Source organism: Camelina sativa, chromosome 20 (genome assembly GCF_030686135.1).
Source record: "Camelina sativa cultivar CO46 ecotype springtype chromosome 20, ASM3068613v1".
Lineage (NCBI taxonomy): Eukaryota > Viridiplantae > Streptophyta > Magnoliopsida > Brassicales > Brassicaceae > Camelina > Camelina sativa.
In genome coordinates, this window is record NC_141899.1 from 21898321 (window position 1) to 21916860 (window position 18540).

The 18540-nt window shown below is 36.9% G+C and overlaps 2 long non-coding RNA genes and 1 pseudogene across 3 annotated transcripts; 2 read left to right on the forward strand and 1 right to left on the reverse strand.

Moving 5' to 3' along the window:
- Positions 1-10531: 10531 nt before the first annotated feature.
- On the reverse strand, positions 10532-11521 carry LOC104773512 (uncharacterized protein At2g29880-like; annotated as a pseudogene).
- Positions 11522-13403: 1882 nt separating this feature from the next.
- On the forward strand, positions 13404-16197 carry LOC104771245 (uncharacterized). Of its 2 annotated transcripts, none has more exons than XR_015593110.1 (4): positions 13404-13642; positions 14185-14704; positions 15424-15480; positions 15950-16197. It is a non-coding gene; the product is annotated as an uncharacterized LOC104771245 (long non-coding RNA). The 2 variants fall into 2 exon arrangements; XR_764754.3 differs by having other exon boundaries at positions 13470-13642; positions 14185-14298.
- A 12-nt stretch (positions 16198-16209) lies between these two features.
- Positions 16210-17505, forward strand: LOC147919287 (uncharacterized). Its single transcript, XR_015593111.1, has 2 exons — positions 16210-16754; positions 16946-17505. It is a non-coding gene; the product is annotated as an uncharacterized LOC147919287 (long non-coding RNA).
- Positions 17506-18540: the final 1035 nt, after the last annotated feature.

Sequence of the window (18540 nt, forward strand, 5' to 3'; positions counted from 1 at the left end):
TTCAAAAAGGCTTTGATCAATTGGACTTAGAAAAATTATATTTGGGCTTACAAAAAGCCTAATGAAATTGATAATTTATGCTGACGTGGACACCCTAGGATGAGAGAAAACTCTGCTATTATATATATAATGATTAGTTTTCTTTAGGTGTGATCGACTATATAAAATAAACTCCCACAAGGAGCAAGATTACACCGTGGAGAAAATGAAATTTCATTCATGAGAAAATATATCTACACTTATCCCGCGTTATCAGATATTTTACCAGATATTTTACTTTATCACGGGGGTAAAAGTAAAATAAAGATTATTAAAAATAGTTAAATAGTAATATACATGTCTTTATATTTTATTTGGTAATATTTTAATATTGAATATGTACTTCTCATATTTCATTTTAATACTCTCTCAGTTCCATTATATAAGAGTTTTAGGCTTCTTTTGCTCTATTTTATAATATTTTCTCTGTTATAAATATATTGTTATTATGTGGATGTCCATTACCAGCCCATTACAGTAAAACCTCTATAAATTAATAAGGTCGGAACCATGAAATTTTATTAATTTATCGATAAATTAATATTTTATTAATTATTATTCATATTTTTAAAGAGTTTTCTTAATTTATAATCTTGTCTCTCGTAATTGATAAGTTTAGAGTTTAGGTAAAAATGATAGATGTTAGAAGTTTAGAGTTTAGAAGAATGCTACTAGTATCATTCATGATAATGATGATGTCGAATAAGATATTGCGGTAATTTTAGAACCAATTACATAATGTATAAAGAAGCAATTATGGCATTTAGAATTCTTCACAATTTTTGGATGCGATTTGATAAGACGGCAATGAAAAATATTAGAGATGAACTCCAATAAGACTGCAAATTCAAGAATATGCATTTCACTAGATTTTCTTAGATATATATATATTAATATTATTTGATTATTAATTTATGATACTGATGGGACCATATTTTTACATAGGATTTCCAAAAAAATTATTATCTTATCAATTTATCGAAATGTGTTATTTTTTACACCGGCCTAATTCGGGACCGGAAGAATTTATTAATTTATAGCGAGTATTAATTTAAAGAGTATTAATTTATAGAGGTTCTACTGTAGTAAACTTGGTATACAATCTAAAACCCTAATGTTGTATCACTATATATATGTTGTATCCTATTGTAGAGATTAATAATAGAAGAGAATAATTCCCCAAACCTATTGTTATAACACGTTATCAGCACGCTCTAAACCCTAGCAAAAGAAAGAAAAAAAAAAGAAAAAAAAACCCTAGCAGCCGTCGTTGCCGTACGTTCCAGAATTTCTTTTTCTTCCACGTCCCCTAACCGGCAAAAACGTCTTCATCTCTCTAACACGATAGATAAGTTCATCCTTTAATTATATCGTAGTATTTTGCTTTGTTGGTTCTATATTTATCAGTTATAAGTAATATACATATGTATAAAGGTTTGGTTTGTGTTTGTACTGGGGATTGCACAATACCAAGTAAATAAAGATTTTTGGGGGAATAGTGAAGTTGGTTCTTTTATTGACGATAAAAAAGTGAGGTTGTCATTAAAACGAGTCAAGATTGAGCTCGTCAGTTCACAGGAGAATTAACAAGCTAATAATGACGAGCTCGGAAGCTAAAAGGAATTATACAGAAAACAATAACGGTTTTAAACGCAAAGTATTGTTCTTTGTGTCTTGTCCGAGGGTCCGGATCCTCATCTCAATAAATGTATGATCTTATTTATAGGCGAGTGTAGAACTAGGGTTCCCAACGCGAAATGCCGAGATTGTCCTTTGCGGAATGTTAATGACCTGCTCCAAATTTTGTCGGGCCGAAATCACAATTAATGAGTCTTGTTGGGCCGAGTGGCATATTGGGCGCAGCCCATGTCCAACAATAGTCCCCCCTTAGTCCGGAGAGCGGCAGTTCTTCTGCGATCAGCGGGCGTGCTTGAATTCTGTGAATATGCCTGCTCGGCACAGATCGTCTCGGGTTGCATGTAAGTTTGCCGATGATCGGCGATCGGCGAGACTCCGCAGGTTGAGATCGGCACGGCGCTGATGTGGAATCGGACAGGGGTCACCGTGATGACTTTACTTTGAGCGGGTTTGATCGATCTTGCTCGGCGTCGTCGAGGATCGCCGCATGAGAGAGTGATCTAGGTGAGATCGGCAGATTTAATGATTCTAGGGGGATCGAAGATCGGCCGATTGAGATAGGTTTTGAGAGAAACCGAGATGAGTTGAACGGCGGTAATGAGTTGAGCAGTGGTAATGAGCTTGGCGGTGAGCTCGGTGAGATGAGCGGAGGTAATGAGTTGAGCGGTAGTAATGAGCTTCGGCGCTGAACTCAACGAGATGAGCGGAGATAATGAGCTCGGCGGTGAGCTCGGAGAGTGAGTGAAGCTAATGAGCTCGGCGGTGAGCTCGGCGAGATGAGCGAAGGTAATGAGCTCGGCAGTGAGCTCGGCGAGAGTGAGATTTAGGTCAGCGAGATTGAGATTGAGGTCGCCACCGAGATTGAGGTCGGCGAGCGAGAGAGTGAGATTGAGGTCGCCACCGAGAGTGAGATTGAGGTCGGCGAGATTGAGATTGAGGTCGGCGAGTGAGTTTGAGGTCGCCACCGAGAGTGAGTTTAAGGTCACCACCGAGAGTGATTGAGGTCGGCGAGATTGAGATTGAGGTCGGCGAGTGAGTTTGAGGTCGCCACCGAGAGTGAGTTTGAGGTCGCCACCGAGAGTGAGTTTGATGTCGCCACCGAGAGTGAGATTGAGGTTGGCGAGATTGAGATCGAGGTCGGCGAGTAAGTTTGAGGTCGCCACCAAGAGTGAGATTGAGGTCGGCAAGCGAGAGAGAGTGAGTGATTTTGAGGTCGGTGGATGAGATCGGCGGATGAGATCAGCGGATGAGATCGGCATATGAGATCGGCGGATGAGGTCGGTGAATTGAGTTTGGATCTCACGCGATCGAGAACGATTCCGAGGTTGGTTCTACGTGCAAGGAAGGAGATCAGCAAGAAAATGTTGATCTTGCGAGTGAGAGTAGAGAGATTAGCGAACGAAGATCGGCAATTGTGCGCTAGATAGAAATTGTTAGATCGACGAGATGAGATTGGTGTTCATGTTGTGCGCTTGCATCCCATGTCTTCTAATGGGAGCGACAAGGAGAGATTTGATCGTCAACTTGAGGATGGCATTTAAGAGAGCGTGGGAGAAGGTTGTGAGGTCAGCGCCAAGCTGGAGAGTGGAGATCGGCATCAAACTTGAGAATGCAGGTTGGCACCAGGTAGAAGGGTGGATGTCGCCATCAAGAGTTGAGGTCTCCACCGAGAATGAGTGGAGGTCTCCACCGAGAATAAGAGAGTAGGTCTCCACTGAAGACAAGAGTAGAGTTGCCACCATGAATAAGAGTGGAAAATGAGATGGAAGGAAAGCGCAAGAGCGTCGAACGTGAGTGCGACGAGTGTGAGGGTAGCGAGCGCAGGAGCGTGAGTGAGCAGCGAGCGTCGAGCGTGAGGGCGCTGAGCATCGAGTGTTAAGAGCGTAGAGCGTGAGAGCGTCGAGCGTGAGAGCGTTGAGCGTGAGGGCGTCTAACGTGAGAGCGGCGAGCATGAGGCGAGAGCATGAGGTAGGCGAGTGCGAGGGCGTCGAACGCGAGGGCGTTGAGCGCAAGGGCTTCAAACATTAGGGCGTTAAGCGCGAGAGCATCGTTGAGCGTGAGAGTATTGAGCATGAGAGAGTCGTCGAGCGTGAGCATTGAGCGAAGGCATTGAACGCAAGGGTGTTGATTGCAAGGGCGTCAAACGCGAGGGCGTTGAGCGAGAGAGCGTCGTCGAGCGTGAGCGTTGAGCGAAGGTGTTGAACGTTAAGGAGTTGAGTGCGAGAGCGTCAAACGCGAGGGCGTTGAGCGAGAGAGCATTGTCGAGCGTGAGAGCGTCAACGAGCATGAAGGCGTCAAACGTGAGGGCGTTGAACGAGAGCGCGTCGTCGAGTGTGAGAGCATCGTCGAGCATGATAGCGTCATCGAGCATGAGGGCGTCAAACGCGAGTGCGTTGAGCGAGAGCGTTGAGCGTGAGGACGTTGCCGTGAGGGAGCGAGCTTATGTTTCATATGCAACTCGGTTTTGTGATCTACCAAAGTAAAGTGGTAGGCGAGACAGACTCGCCGTACCTTTAGGTGCGGCTTTTCTGTCCAGCTTATCCTGTGGGTGTTTGGGGTTGGCAAGAACTTGCAAGCCGAAGCTTGCCTTATTAGTTCAGACGCCCTTAAGCTAGTGCGAGACTTGCTTGGCTTTTTGCTTGGTTTTGAGATGTATTTTACGGGGCGAGACGTCTCTCGGCTTACCCTGTGTTTCGAATACCAAGTTTTAGGTTGGTAGTTGAGATGAGCTCGTCGTACCTTTTAGGTGCGACCCTGGTGTCCGGCTTACCCTGTGGGTGCCACGAGGTCGGCAAGAGTGTGCAAGTAAGAACTTGGCTTATTCAAACTTGACCGCCTGCTAGCTGAATGCGAGACTGGGCTCAGCTTTTTTTGTGCGGATTATTTCACCGCTGCATCCATGTGGAACGCATTTTAAATCGTACACCTGGCCAGGGCGACAATGTAGAAGCTGTACACTCGTTAAGACGGACTCGTTCGAGAGAGCTTGTTTGTGATTAAATGTACTCTTGCGAGTGTAAAGTTTTTGTTAGTGGTCTTCTTGTGAAGAGTTGACGAGCTCGATATGTCGAGCGTTCTTTTTTTTTTTGAGGGTGAATAGAAGGATCAGGAAAGATTCGAGTGAGATTGTTTGTTGCGAGCATGTTTGAATAGTCCTGATGAGAGCGGTGGTTGGCCAGAGGCTGTTGGGGATTTTGGTTATGCTCGGTGACCTTTATCTGTCGAAAATGTTGAGCTTGTTGGCTCTCGGCGTGGAGGTTCTTACGTGTATTTTACGATGAGAAACCGATATGTTTATTGGGATCGGATGGGAAAGTAGAGAGCTCGAAGGTATAAGAACTGTGGATGAGAGCGGCACTCAGTAGATGCAAAATGTTGATGAACTAGTCGGCGCTAGGTTCGTTGATGCGGAGATCGAGTGTTGATGAACTAGTCGGCATACGCGGGATCGGCGCGAGATATTGTTTTGAGGTTGGCCCACTTCTTAGCTCTCTAGAGCTCACACCTTGCGTGTTTGGAGCTCAGCCAGTAGTGGTGGAGTCTCCCGAGATTGATACTCATGTGGTTGGTGCTAGAATGGAGCTGCTTGAGGTTGGCGGCTATGACGTCGATGAGATTTGTTTTTGCAAGGCTGGTGTAGCTTTCTCTCGACATAACGGTTGTGGAGTTGTCGTCGATTGTGAGAGCGGAGGTCGCGCGGTTTGGTACTCTTGCGAACACGGTGGGCGCCAATTGTTTGTACTGGGGATTGCACAACACTAAGTAAATAAAGATTTTTGGGGGAAGAGTGAAGTTGGTTCTTTTATTGACGATAAAAACATGAGGTTGTCATTAAAACGAGTCATGATTGAGCTCGTCAGTTCACAGGAGAACTAACAAGCTAATAATGACGAGCTCGGAAGCTAAAAGGAATTATACAGAAAACAATAACGGTTTTAAACACAAAGTATTGCTCTTTGTGTCTTGTCCGAGGGTCCGGATCCTCATCTCAATAAATGTATGATGTTATTTATAGGCGAGTGTAGAACTAGGGTTCCCAACGCGAAATGCCGAGATTGTCCTTTGCGGAATGTTAATGACCTGCTCCAAATTTTGTCGGGCCGAAATCACAATTAACGAGTCACTTATATATAAACGATGCTAATATGTGGCATCTCTTATTTAGATGTGATGCTAAGTTGCTAAACTATACAGTTTTTGCATCATTTCTGTAATACACGTTGCTATTTATTCACATAGGACAAGAAGTTACTTTACTTACACTAGAACAGTTGAACATAGTACACTAATTGTCGAATCCATACCATAAGAAAAGTAAAGCGGATGAAGATTCAGAAAACAAGCCTTGCTAGTTTTCAATGTAGCAACTTCTGCAATGCTTTGACATCAGCCTGAAAGCAATGGTAAATAGTAATAATTAGCAATGGTAAATAGTAATAATTACAATGGTAAAACTATATTTCTGTAACAAATATACTCACTATTTACCATTGTAACTAATTTCGTAGTTATTATTTACTAATTATTATTATGGTAAGGTTATGTCAAAGCATTACTAATTATTACTATTTACCATTGCTTTCAGGCTGATGTCAAAGCATTGCAGAAGTTGCTACATTAAAAACTAGCAAGGCTTGTTTTCTGAATCTTCATCCGCTTTACTTTTCTTATGGTATGGATTCGACAATTAGTGTACTATGTTCAACTGTTCTAGTGTAAGTAAAGTAACTTCTTGTTCTATGTGAATAAATAGCAACGTGTATTACAGAAATGATGCAATTTACCATAAATTTTATTTGTATCTAAAGTTGTTACTAATTCTTACAAATAACTACAATTTTGCTACAAAATTTTTAATTTTATTTTTTGTCACTAATTAGTACCTAATCGTAGCAATATTTTGCTACAAACAATTTGAGTGACAAATGCCGAAACTATATTATCTCATATTTGTAGTGCATGTTCTATAATTGTGGATCTTATATCATATCGTCTCTCTTGTAGATCTCTTTAAGACGTTGTCTCTGATTTCTCCTATATACACTTGGCCGCTTGATATAAAAGATACTAGGTTCGGACCCGCACGTACGTGCGGGTTGATTTCAAAAACTAAGTTTACGATCAAGTTTGCAATATGTTATGTACGTGTTAGATTATGTTGTAAGCGTATTTTATATAAATATTATTAACATTCATGTCCAAACTCGTTTGATTTGTTTTTACTTTGGTATAGAGAGAAAATGATCTGATTGTTTTTATTATTATTAGTGGCACATTAAAAAATAATAAGAGAAAGGTGATATGTTTAAAGTTTAGACACGTCTCTTCCCTTTCTGTGGACTATCAAACCGTTTCATCCCAAACCGGAACTAACCAAAAACCCGTTCCAGACCGAAACTAACAGAAAACCCATCACAGACCGGAACTAACAAAAAAAACTTGTTTCGTATCGTCCCGTGAACTATCAAACCGTTAAAATTTACCAGTAATATTAATTAAAATTTGTCAAATCAAATGACCTAAATTTTGTAGCTGGACAAATCCATCTTGCTAGGCCTGCCTCGTAATGATTTTGCTGTTTTTTAACTATAGAAAACCCGTCCCGCGAAACCCATAAAAAAAGTATGTCCCATTCATCTGGTTTGATTTTACAAAACCTATGGATAACAAACGTTTCAATAAAAAAAATTATAATATACAAATTACTTTAAGATTGTATAATATAGAATAGGCATGGGCATAAAAACCGTATCCGAATATCCAACCCGAAACCCGACCCAAAAACTAGATTTGGTTTGGGTACGGGTTTACTTACAAAACTCTATTGGTTTCTATTTTCTAATACATGTGGGTTCGGATTAGAGTCAGGATTGGATAATAGCCGGTATCCATTCGGGTATCCATTATAATCCAAATATATAAATATATTAAAAGCTATTTATAATATTTAGCATTAATATAATATAATTACTCAAAATTTTATTTATAATTTTGAATATTTCAATTAGTTTTAAACCTAAACATCAAAAATAATCAAAATATCTAAAATTATTTCTTAAAGAAATCAAGATTTAGCTAAATTTATTTAAATTTAATTAATTAAAATTTTTTTTACGATACCTAAATCCGATAATACTTGAACCAAACCGAACCCGTATATCAAAAAATAACCAAAGGGTTCTATTTACCTAAATCTGTTTATCCAAACCTCATGGGATAATATCCGAACCCAAAGGGGTTGCACGAATGCCGATGGAAGGCGAGAATGTGAAAGAATTTATTAGAAAAGAATTAGTGACACAATTCATAGATTTTCTTGTAATGTAAAAGATTTTCAAATCTTTCTTTGTGATTCTAACTACTATAATTTGTATCATTTTATTAGATTTGAACAGAATTTTAATAGAATTGAAAATGGATAAATTCTTCTAGTTTCCATCTAACGTAGAAAATAGTAGACAAGATTCAAACAACAGAAACAAATTGAAAATAGATAAATTCGCTCCTTCATCCTCTATCCACGAAGGCTAGGATTTAAAAATTCAACAGAAACAAACACTACAATAGTTTATTAGATGTAGCAATTTTATTAAATGCAAAACTTGAAAATTAAAATCTATCTATCAATAAACTTTTACATAGTAGCATCTTTCCACATGTCTTCGGCCATAGACTGTCTCCAATTATTTGCATTTTCTCTGTCTTGCTCTTGCGTCTCGAGAGGTTCTTCTCTATCACTTTCATCTATATTGACAGAATTATTTCCATTGTTAACTGCATTATTTTCATTAGGGAACACACCTTCGTCCGATCGACATTCTCTACGAAGAAAGTTATGTAGCCCTGCACATGCTAAGACTAATCCAACTTGTTTCTTGTAAGAAAAAGGAGATGCAGTTTTAAAAATAGCAAAACGAGATTTAAAGATTCCAAATATCCTTTCGATCACGTTTCTCAGAGAAGCATGGCGAAGATTAAATAACTCATATGGAGTTTCAGGATCACGACCTTGACCAGCAAATTCCTGTAGATGATACTTAACACCACGAAATGGAGCTAAAAAGCTGAGACGATTCGCAAATCCACAATCAACTAGATAAAATTTTCCTGAAATTTGGATGATATATGTTACTATATATAAGACATATGATCTATAGAGAAATTTATAAATGTTTTACCATTGGGCACTTGGAACTTGTTAGTTCCTCTAGTTAACGCATCACTTAACACTCTTGAATCGTGGGCCGAACCCTCCCATCCACTCAGAATGTAAATAAACTCCAGATCAAAGTTACATACAGCCAAAGCGTTCTGAGATATTGTTCCTTTTCGATTGCGATAGCTTGCCACCTCACGCCCAACTACTGTTGCTGGTATATGTGTACCATCTATCGCTCCAACACAATTCTATAATACATGCAAAAAAAAAGAGTCAAATTCTATGAAGAAAAAACTAAAAGAATCAATTTAAACAAAAGATAAAATAATGCACCTTAAAATATGGATAAAATCGTGTACTTTCTCTGATCTTCAGTGGCACTAAACCATCTGGTTTCACCATCTGACTTGGAGCTATAATAAGCAGAGCTTTTAAAATTTTATTAAAGCTTGTGCTCACTACAAACTTGGACCTTTGAAATGTGTTTTTCACGTAGCCATATCTTGCATTTTGTCCAACTATGAGCATGAAGACAGCAAGCATCTCTTCGACAGATATTTTTTTTATGTTTTGTAAACCAGTTTTGTCTCTGATGATCCTAGACAGCTTCAAAAACATATCTGGAATCATACGATACAGCACCCGAAAATCTTCGGTATCATCTTTTAATACCTTTTGTATATATTCTTCTCCGAGCTGTGTGACTGGTCGACGAATGGGACGTTCTATATAATCACCACCCGTGAGTTGCTGTCGTGTGTTATGAATCTGAGCTCCTACCGTCATCATTACCACCATTATAGATACGTCCACATCAAAATCATCGTCTTCATGCACTCTTGTGTCTTCTTCCTCTTCATGGTCATTTCGATCCATCTAAAAATGTAACCTATTAAAACAAATTAGTAATTATGACCATGTCTCCCATATAATACAAATATATCTTCAGCACAACTGGGTGCAGTGACAATAACAACAAGAACTAGTAACGATTCAGAAGAACAATAATATACCTCTTGAAACAGCTTACGAACAGCTTTTGGTTGATGTGGGCTTCTTCTCTTCTATTTGTTTTGAAAATATAAATGTTAGTCGACTGATCTAGAAACATAAAAGAAAAGTTATATATATATATAAGTGCTGAAATTTTAAATCTTAATAAGACTAATATGTAGGGATTCTTATGAGATATAGTAGGAAAAAATCATATGTTATATATTTTGAATTTGAAAGTTTGTTTAAATCTTAATTCACGTGTATTGTTTCCCTAATTTTGGGGACTTTTCTTTTGGTATCATTGACTTAGCAAGGATTCATTTACGTGTTCTCTTTCACATATGTATATGCTTTAAAGCCTTAAAGGAATCACACATTCGACCATGTATAGATATTTGCATTATTTGATTCGTGTAAGCTTGTAAATAATAACAGTTGTCAACGAATTTGTCTTTTGATGCACGAATTGTTTAGCTCGTGTAAAGCGTACGTGATCCAGAGGTGAACAAAAACACATGTTATTATTATTATTATGATTATTTAAACTTCAAAACTAAGCACTTATTATTCTGATTTTTTAAGGAAAAAAGCAACATTGAAAAGTGAGAATTTAAAATAAAAGAAAACTACTACTAGAACAATTATTCTAAACTTAGCTATTGTTTTATTCGATTCAACAGAAAATAAGAAAATAATACGCTAAGTGTTACGGAGAATCCAGCCCAAGCGGTCTTCGACAGACATGCTCACAAATACGTCTTTCATTTTTAACGTATGGATCCTGGTTACTGCATCATAGCGGACATGATCTTCCAAATCAGGGATCTCTTTGACAGCATCCCAAACATTATTCTTTTTTTCTGAGTTTCTCTAAGCTCAACTTCTCTTTGTTGTCTTTCTTCTCTTTGTTGAATCAGACTTACCATCTGAGTGCTAACTCCAACCATTTCAGTTAATACCTTCTCTGAAGACTCACCATGATTAGTTGAATCTGATGGATCTCCATTACGAGCTCTTTTCCTAGTAGGTAACTTTGGTTTAACAGAGACTTCATCCACCTCGTCGTCATCCCCCAAATCATCTCTTGCTTGAAGATCATCATCTTCGTCTTCAAAAGTTTCAGCATTTGAATCACTACCAGTCCAAACGTGTTGATTCCCTTTGCTATAACAGTTTCAAAAATCAATTGTAAATCCTCAAAATCTTCAAAAGTGCTGGTCCTCAGTTTTTCATGCCTTCGATGCCCCTGAAAAAACATCATACATTAATTATTATTTATCAATTGTGATTAAAATATATTTAAATTTGGGAAAGTTAACCAAAGAGAATTACCAACAAGTAGGCTGCCCACACATCATCTGGAGCTGTAAATTGTTTTCTGATGGGATCCCATCCAAAACCAGAGCTAAAGCGTAAGAGTTCAGAATACACATTATATTCCCTTCTTAAAGTCTTCATTCGACTTAAGTAATTCGTGTAAGTCTTATTGCATTTAAGCTTTTTATTTAGCATTGGTAGTATCTTTGTCTCTACCGTAGCTTTACTTATCGAACCGTTTTTGTCACGCCACCCCCGTTTGATAGCTTCAACTAATGTAGCCTGCAACTCTTGACACTCTTCATATGTCCAAGCATTATATGAATTTTTCTTGGTTTTTGATTCTGTGTGCGACCCTTCTCCGGTATCCATTCTAAAGAGAAAAAAACAAAAAAAAAAACATAAAGAAATGAATAAACATGGGAGTATAAGTAACTATATAAAATTAAAACAGAGAACTTACGAAGGATGACTTCAAATTGTTTTCGTGAGATGGTTTGTTTTGCTTTTGAGAAGTGAAAGGATCTCCAATATTATATAGGAGAAGTAAGTGTAACAACTACTACTTTTTAGGGATTTTATGATATATGATTGATAAGAGTGTATGGTAATTTAAAATTTGAAAATGTAGAATATCCATAAAGAATATTTAGTCAATAACACTTTTACCAAATCACAATCTGAATTAAAACAAACACTAATAACGTCTCTCATTTAACAATAATAGTCTTATTTTCAATATCTCGATGTTTAAAAGATGTATATGTCCAAGGATGGAGGATGGAGGATGGAGGATGGAGGTAAAGTGGTAAGTTGGACGGTGAAGTTTTCGGGACCATCCGAAGGATGAAGGTAAAGTGGTGAGAGAGATGCTTCTTCCGTCGTACGAGCACTTGGTGTTGTCGTCATCATCTCTTAGTTGTCTTGTCTTTCTTCTTCTTTTCCTTCTTTCTCTGTTTTTTTTTAATGTTTCTACTCTGATACCATGTCAAAGGTTCTGCAGAGAATTGTATATCTTCCTCATTCATCACCAAACAATATATATACTACAAAAGATAGAGAGAGAGAGCCTTCAAACTAGAGCGAGCATGTGTTTTCTGTTCAATAAAGAAGCTTTGGTTCATGCTCTGTTGTCTTGTCTAAGAGGGTGCCTAAGCTTACTTACGCCTGTTGTTGGTTCTGATGGATCCAGTTTCAGTGTCCGGTCTCAGGTCTTGAATTCAATGGAGAAAGTACAAGTTTTTCGCTTTGGGGACATGTGATGAGTTCCAAGGCGTTGATGGAAGTGAAGTCTACTTCTTCGTGTTTGGTGTGTCACGCGGATGTCAAAGAGTCTGATAAGATTGTGATCAACGGTACAGAAGAGGAAGTGAGCTCATTGAGGGAGAAGTTGGAGAAGGAGAAAGCAAAGCTGAGAGAGATGAAAGGTGTCTCAAATAAGAGCGGTACTGCTGTGGTGGCTGATACAGGAGCAAAGGTCGCAAAGATGGCTGATACAGGAGAGCAAAGGTTGCAAAGAGACAGATGGTTGATGGGAATGTCAATGGCAATAATGGTATTACTGTGAAGAAATTCAAAGCGGCCGGTTAATGCTACCAAGGAAGTCTACGCTTCTCTCTTTACTCTTGAAGAAGTCTGTTTTCTGGCCATTTTTTATTTTACTTGCAGAGTACTATCCAAATCCTACGTTAAAAGGTCAGACATTTTTCTTCACAATTTGCACTAACAATTCTTTAACATTCTAGTTAAATCAAGTTGCTATTATAAAATACATAACATCCAATAACACCAGAATTTAATAGTAATGAAAAGTTAAGGACTTGAATAACAGTGGAATTCAAATGAATTTAAAAGACTGCTTAAAAGTACTTAATCCAATAACAGATGAATTTAAAAGACTGGATAAAATGTTTAATCCAATAACACTGGAAATCAAATGTCTAATAAATTCTTTCACATTCTCCTGTTCAATACCCCCCTTAAACTATTTCATACTATATACTGTATTATAAACTATTAAACTATTTCACATATATTTTTTCTTGCGGGATTTTTTATAAATTTGATTTTACTTTAAAATAATGAGAAGAGTTACAATAGTTAAATTTTGATAAAATAAAATAAAAAATTTATTCGACCCAAGGGCCATAATTTTAGAAGTCCATTAATATTTTAAGATAGATCATATGTTGAAAATTAATTGGATCTCATTCTTTTGTATTGGTTTAAGTTTATTAAAAGGGAAAAACAAAACAAAACAAAAAAAAAAAACAAAAACAAAAATAAAAGAATAAAATGAAACGACAAAAACATCATTCTTGCCGTCTCCGCCTTCAGTTTCGCCTGAGAAAACAATTTCTTATTTTACCTGTCAGCCAATGGATCTCTTCCTTGATACATTTTCCTTTTCCTTCATTATTCTCAATTCTACCTTCGATTCCTATTTCTTATGAATGTCTAAATCTTCTGAGCTTAATCCTATGACCATCATAGGTAAATCTAATCACCTCTCTTTCATATTAGTATTATTTCCCGACAAAATCAAATCAGATTCAAGTCGATTTGCTATGTTTTAGATTTGAGTCTTGAGTTACTCATATTCGGGTTTTTTTTGCTTCTTTTTTTTTTTTCTTTCTAAATCAAGTTTCCGATCTAGATTAATTATAAAATGCTCAGATTTGCTGTTGTTGGTACAATGTAAGTTTAAGACTTGAAGCTCTTTTATTAGATTGACTCCATTTGCTGGATTTGCTTTAGCTTCGATGTCATTGGTATTAGTTTTGGAGTTACGATCCCCTCTCTCTCTCACACACACTCTAAAAGCATAAAGCTTAATTAATTAATTAGTTACAATAAGTTGTTTTTTTTTATTTATTATTAGCAGCAGCCCCAATTGGGTTTTGACGTTATTTACCAAATTCCATCCTCCTTCTCCTGTATTCAATTTGAATCCGTCGACTTGAGCTGTCTTTTCAATCTTTATATTATTTCTTTGCTGCCGCTCCTTTGTTTTTTTCATTAATTTTGTTGTTCAGTTTTACAGAGGAGAGAAACAAAAAAGAATGGAAAGCATTGTTATGGGATGTGAGATTAACGCATGCACGCAGTTCAATTGCAACAGCAAAAGCCTCTTTATAATGGCTTATCAAGTAGAGTAATCATGTTTCAGATTTTAGTTCTTATCATAGTCATATATATATATTTATTGACTCCTTTTTAATCCCTCATCTTAACTCAACGATTTGCTTATCATCATCTCATACTTTGCTTTTGGTATCAGACAAAGTGAAAACAAATCAGATTGAGACAATAACAGAATAATAATAGTACATGTTTTTTTTTTACTATTGAGATTCTGAGAATACAAATAGGATCTTTGATTTGATGCAAAGGCCTCCTCAGATAACCGAAATAAAGATATGCTCCGGCTATAGCAAAGTTATATCTGAGTGTATGAGTTCTTGTGGTCTAAGAGATTTATATTTTCTTGATTGCACGGATTTAACTTGCTTTCTTATTTTCATCTACTATCCTCCATTCCTCCTACAGATCCTGGTACGTTTTTATATACTTTCAAACCTTATATACATTAAGTCAATGGTAAGGTGCAGTTCACCATATTTTGTATTATTACATGATGAAAAAAAATTTCAATATAAAGGAGCTAAGTATGGTGAATACAACTAATAAAGATTCTAAAGGTTACTTGATCAAAAAAAATTTCTGTTCGTCATAGAAATTCATTGCATCTCTCTATTTTCTTCATAGAAATGTTTATAGCTGGATAAACAAATTTATACATAATCTAAAAATCTAAACTGCTAGAAAACGACAACAAACCACTTATTCTCAACCTTCAGCTTTAGTGTCTCGATCTTTTTGTCAGTCAAATCCACATCATTCGTATGCTCACCATTTTCTTCTTCATATTTCTCCAAATGTATTGGTTGTATAGACAACTTCTTGGGTGTTAATGATTGTTCAGATGCATAGACTCGCTTAGATGATGGGGTAGATCATATGGTCCATTGTCCATCTGGTTAAGACCATATGGTCCATGGACAAAAATGGTCTAATGTCCAAATAGACCATTTATTTTTTGGTCCGCCCATGGTCCGCCCATATGTATATGGACATGGGCATGTTCATGGGCGGCCCGCCCATTTGACAGCTATATGCATAGACTCGCTTAGATGATGGGGTAGATGCATAGACTCACTTATTGCTTCCAAGTATGAACTATCTTAACTCTTATCCTCCATGTTGTTTTGAAGGCCTTGATATCAGAAACATGTGTGAAACCATCGGTGGCAGCCATGACTTATACGAAGGTGATTTTCTATTTTCTATTCAGTTTGTTTGTATGTTTGATGAGTTTAATATTGGCGTTTCTATACTATGGTTTATATAGTAGTTGATGTTGGCTTTGGGTGAAAGGTAGAATATTCGCTGCATTGAATAGAAGATTTTCTGTTTTTGATTTGATTTTGTATTTTGATATGATATAGGATAGTAAGAGTAGGGATTGGATCAAACTGTTTCCGTTTTCTGTTTTGATTATTGATTTACTTATTTATTGAGGTACGAACAAATGGTAAGTAAGAGGTAAGGGTTGGTGTGATTGCCTGAAATGAGAATATACGTGATTATACTAAAATATATGCAGTTAATAATTTGATTTCATTTCGTCTCTTGTTATGATACGCTAGAGGATCATGAGGGATTCTGTTAGTTGACATTTCTATATTTCCTCCACAATTATGATGATTGTGATGTATTTTTTTTTCTTTTATCCTACAGGTAAAAGAAGAATAAGAGAGTGTTTGGATACACTTATAATATATCAAGGATCCGAATGAGATTCTCCCAAACAGTTACGATCCGCATTCCATATACAATTAAATTTACCTTGTTGCCCTTAAATTTTTTTTTTCCTCTTCTTCCTTTATTTGCTCGTAGGGTCAAATTATAGAATTTTTTGGCAAAGTTTTTTTTTTTTCTTCTTTTGTACTCCCGAGTTAATAGTATAGATTTTCGTTAAAACCGTAGCCAACAGTCTTGTTTTCACACGTCTCCGAAACCATTGAGATAAGTAACCTCATGCTTCATTGTTTATCGCTTCGTTCAAAGCATATTTAATTATTGTTTCATGCAATATGTTTATTACTACTAAATAACATCAATGAATCTAGTAAGTATGTGGACACAGATTCTTTTTCATACAAAAAAAAAACCCTTTCTCTCTCGACGAGTCGCCCTAGCCGCCAAACACCAAAAATTCAGATCTGAGTTTGCCCTCTCCGGTGAGCGGCGCTCTTCGCCGGAGCCGTGAGAGGGCCTTTGTAGCTTCCCTTTAGGTTGGTTCTTGTCTTAGTTGCGGCCTCAGCTGTCTCCGGTGTTTCGATTGTAAGATCAGCTTGCTGCGGTTCTCGATGGTTCTTCAAGTCAAGGGTTGATTTTCCCGCCTTCTTCTCAGAGAGTGTGGATCTCCCTTTCCCAGCGGTGGCAGAGGAGGGAAGACTTGTCTTCGTCAGATCCAGCGTGAGCTAGGATCTCGTCGTTTGACCTTCTCCTTTTTGTTTGCTTGGTTGTTGTTCTCAGTCTGGTAAGCTTTTGTTCTGATCGATTTTCTTCTCCGAGTTGCTAGAGGGTTAGTAGTTTAGTATGGGTTTGCTAGAGGTAGATGGAATCGCTCTTTGGACGTTCTTAGTATTACCGTTCTGTTTTAGTAGCCTTCGTTTGGGTTTTCGGCTCCTTGCTAAGCAGAGGTTTCGTTTTGATTGAATGTGCTGGTAGTCTCCAAAGTTTGTAGAGTTATATTCTTCTTGGTGTTGTTCGGTGTGGTGATAGCTGTCTTGAGTATTGCGTCGTTCTCGATCAGTTTGGTGTTTCTTGAGAAGTTAGGCCTCTTTCCTTGTACTTGCTTTCGGGATCTGTTGAGATCTGTTTGCGTATGAAAGGCTTTAGTTTGGCGTTTCCTTGGCGTACCAACGTCGTCGTCATCTCCGGAAGCAGAGTTGCTTGCCGGCTTATGAAGTCTTGAGAGATCGGCTCTCACCATGATAGGAGGGGTTGTTGTTACTTCGGTTTGGCCGTGGGCATCCTTGGTAAAGCTCATTTGCTGGTGCTTCAGAAGAAGAGATGCTTTGTTTTCTTTGTTATACTGTCTCTTTTTAGGTTGTAATACCGGTTACTTCTGTGTTTAGTTTAAGGTTTCGTTTTCTTTCGTTTTGGTTGTAGTAGTTCTTTCTTAGACTCCGGGGACATCAATGTCGTCCGCCGGCTTTAGCTTTGTATTTCACCTTTGGTTTCACAACAAGTACTAATAAAAATTCCAGTTGACCAAAAAAAAAAAAGTAAGTATGTGGACTATTATTGTTCATAGTATTATTATTTGGTTTGGTCAAACGTTTGTTTTGGCTTGATAAGTTATTAGATTCTTCTTATTTATTTAATTATGTACTTATCGCCATATACTTATGTGATAACATGAGATATATAATTGCATATGAATTATACTATAATCAATGATCGCTTAATTTCATTATTAGCGTTTGTATATTTTATATATACATGTTTTACTATATAAGCAGATACAAGCTTATTGTTTGTTAGTTGTGCTTGTGAGAATAATTCGTTTGTTTAACAAAACGAGAAGCAATGTATATTGTTTCTTTTTACATATGCTACCTCTACGGCTCTACCGTATATTGCTTTACTCAATACTACATAGTATTTAATTATTGGCATAATATACGGTGCATTATACGGTTCATACTTTGCCATCAAAATTTTATTACTTGGTTATATAATAATATATTAATTTTTGTCCATGTTTATTTATTTTTGATTGGTGAGGTATATATGGTGTCGATCAATATACCGAGATTATCGATGAAAATCTCAAGCCGCCACCTCCATTGATTCCCCAAATCTCAAAACCACTGACACTGGGGATGGTTTTAGTCGGTTTAATAATTGGAGACTTGGAGTAAGCAAATCATCATATGCCGATGGTGTCTTCGTCTCCGATTTATATGACATCTTCATCGAGATAAGTACTATCTTCATATTTTATCGATCAATTAGCAAACTAGTAAGTACCGTATACCTTCGTGAATAAGTTATGAAATCGATAAAGATATGATGCTTAATACTTATTTAACATTCATTTATATGATTGTTTATAATATTTGTGAATTACTATATTTGTTTAATCACAAATTTAAATTTAATTAAATTAGATATAATATCATGATGAAATATGATGATGAAATATTTTAAATCATATCTCCAACTTTCTTTCGTGAATAAATTGAAAATTTAGTAACAAATTACTAAATAATGATTATTGATTATATTTTCTTGGCATCACTTTTGCGAGGAGGTTT